At 61.0% G+C, this 2,172-nt stretch overlaps 1 protein-coding gene across 8 annotated transcripts in view; it reads left to right on the top strand.

Annotated features, from left to right (window-relative positions):
• Nucleotides 1-2,172, top strand: part of CLASP1 (cytoplasmic linker associated protein 1) — a 251,743-nt gene continuing 249,571 nt past the window's right edge. For 7 of the 8 annotated variants that reach the window (XM_025209361.1, XM_014521987.1, XM_025209362.1 and 4 more), the window contains exon 1: nt 1-39. The gene's annotated coding sequence lies outside the window, so the exon portion shown is untranslated. Of the gene's footprint in view, nt 40-1,083; nt 1,214-2,172 lie in introns of those variants that run through there. The other variant, XM_025209357.1, reaches the window with a different exon arrangement.

Here is a 2,172-nt window from a genome sequence, read left to right as displayed (position 1 = left end):
TGGTGCCCCCCCCCCCGCCTGCCCCTGCAGCAGAGCCAGGTAAAGCCCCCTTGCCAGGGGCAGGGGCTGCAAGGGGTGGGGGGGCAGCTTGCAAAGGCGCTGCCCTGCTGCAGGGTGCACCCTGGAGGCCGAGCCCAGTGCTTCCCGGGGGGGTCCCCTCCCCCCCTTGCAAGGGGCACGAAATAAAGGTGCAGCTGGGGGCTGGGAGGGGCTCCCCCAATCCCCTCCACCCCCTCTCCAGCGGGACCGTCCGTCTCCTCCGCCCTCGTCCCGGCGTGGGCGCGGCGCAGGCGATGCTGCCGTCCCCCCCCTCCGAGTCGAGCTCCCTCCTTCCTTTGTCTGGCGGCGGTGGGCTGCGAACCATTGACGGAGCCACCACGGGCGACGACCCCTGCTTTGCACCGCGCTGCCGGGGCTGCGGGTCTCATCCGGAGCCTTCCACCGACACGTCGGCGGGGGCAAGAGCCCGCTCGTGCTTTCTCGGGGGGGGGGGGTTCGCAGCCCACGCTCGAGCCCCGGTCGTAATTGCATTGCACCCGATGAAACGCATCCCGGCAAAACTTGTTTAAAGCGGAGGGAGAAGGATGCAAAATGCCGCCGGATGCATTGCTTTTCCCCGTAACTTCCCCGGGCGGGAGGGATTCGTGCAGCTGAGCGAATAGCTGCGAGGGTGCGAGAGCTGGCTGCACCAGGGAGTTCGGGGTCGGTTCTGCCTTGGGACGCGCTCGTCCCGCTCGGACGGAGGGGCGTCCTTGCAGGACAATGCAGCCAAGCGGCAGCGTTGCTTGGATAAAAGCTGGGGGCCGTGTAGAGATGGGCTGTCTTCTGGAAGAGGTACAGTTCAGGGTTGGTTGCGAAGGAGAACTTGCTAAAATCCATAGTAGAAAATGCACCTTTAATAATAAGGGAAGAACGTACCTAAGAAACGAAGAGCGGGGAGTCTGAATCCTGCAACCGCCTCGGCTTGAAAAGCAGTGTTTTGGAGCAGTGCTTTTGAGGCGGCTGTTTCCTGCCAGTTTCGACTGGATCCGGCATCTCCTATTTGACCTGTTTAGTGCTCAGTCAGCTCCCGGGGACGTCTTTTATAGGAATTAGATCCAGACCTGGCAAGTGTGTCAGTGCAGGGAGGGAGGGAGGCTGGTTACTCGGCCACGTCCTGTCTTCGGAGGGAGTTCGGCTAAGGCAGGAGGTGCGAGACGCAGACAGAAACCAGGTATGAATGTAAGGAGGGTCTTAATTAAGCTGCAACAGGATTATTCAAGGAGTCCCTGACACCACACAGGTTGCATGATCTTCATCCTCAGAAGATGACTCCGAGGTGGGGCAGTGCTGGTCTCCCATCCCCTCCTCCCACCTCCCTGGTCCTGAGCAGGTGGAGAGCTGACTTGCTGGCGGTCACACAGCGGGTCTGGGGGTTGTGCCCCCAGCTGTCCTGAGGCCCGGGCTCACGTCCTGCCCGGTTGGACTCTGGCATCCCTCTCCGAGCCCGGTTTCATGAGTCAGCATTCCTCGTCGTCGGCTCGGGGATGGTTGCTCGGAGGAGCTGGCAGGGCTGGGAGGCCGGCTCCAGCTCCATGCCCGAACCTGACACTCTTTTACAGGATGCTGGCACTGTCCCTGAGTGTTGTTATTAAACAGTCCTAGCTGTGGCTCCCCTTGTTATATCACCCTTGTCTCGGCCAACTTTCTCCCCCGGTGCTGCAGGTGGGGGCAGCAGCACGCGACATCGGCTGTCAGACAAGCCCTGGGTAGATGAAGTCAAACCGTCCTGACTAGGGGAAGGCGAATGGCTGTCTGGGCCAGGCGCAGCAGGGAGGGCAGCTCTCCAGCATCACTGCTGCTGGCCCAATGTGGCCCCTTGGCTGAGGCAGCCCCTGCCCTTCCCCACCACATCCTCCAAGCACCTCTGTCCTGATCTGCTGTTCGGCCGTGCCAGCTCCTTTGAACCGCTGGGGCTGAAGTCTAAGCCTAGTCCGGCGAGGCTGAGTTGTCTCTGCCACGGTGCTCTGCTGCCTGCAGCGCATCGAAGTCCAGCTTGTCTGGTTCCACAAGCCTCCCAGACAAACTCTGAATCCCCCACCATACACTTTTTGATGCCTGGAAAGTTCCCTGAAATTTTGCAGTTGTTTGGACACGGTCTTCAAAAGCTATTGTGCTGTGGACAGAGGAATG

The sequence above is a fragment of the Alligator sinensis genome, unplaced genomic scaffold, assembly GCF_000455745.1.
Source record: "Alligator sinensis unplaced genomic scaffold, ASM45574v1 scaffold1133_1, whole genome shotgun sequence".
Classification (NCBI taxonomy): domain Eukaryota; kingdom Metazoa; phylum Chordata; order Crocodylia; family Alligatoridae; genus Alligator; species Alligator sinensis.
This window is presented reverse-complemented; position numbering and strand designations above follow the sequence as displayed.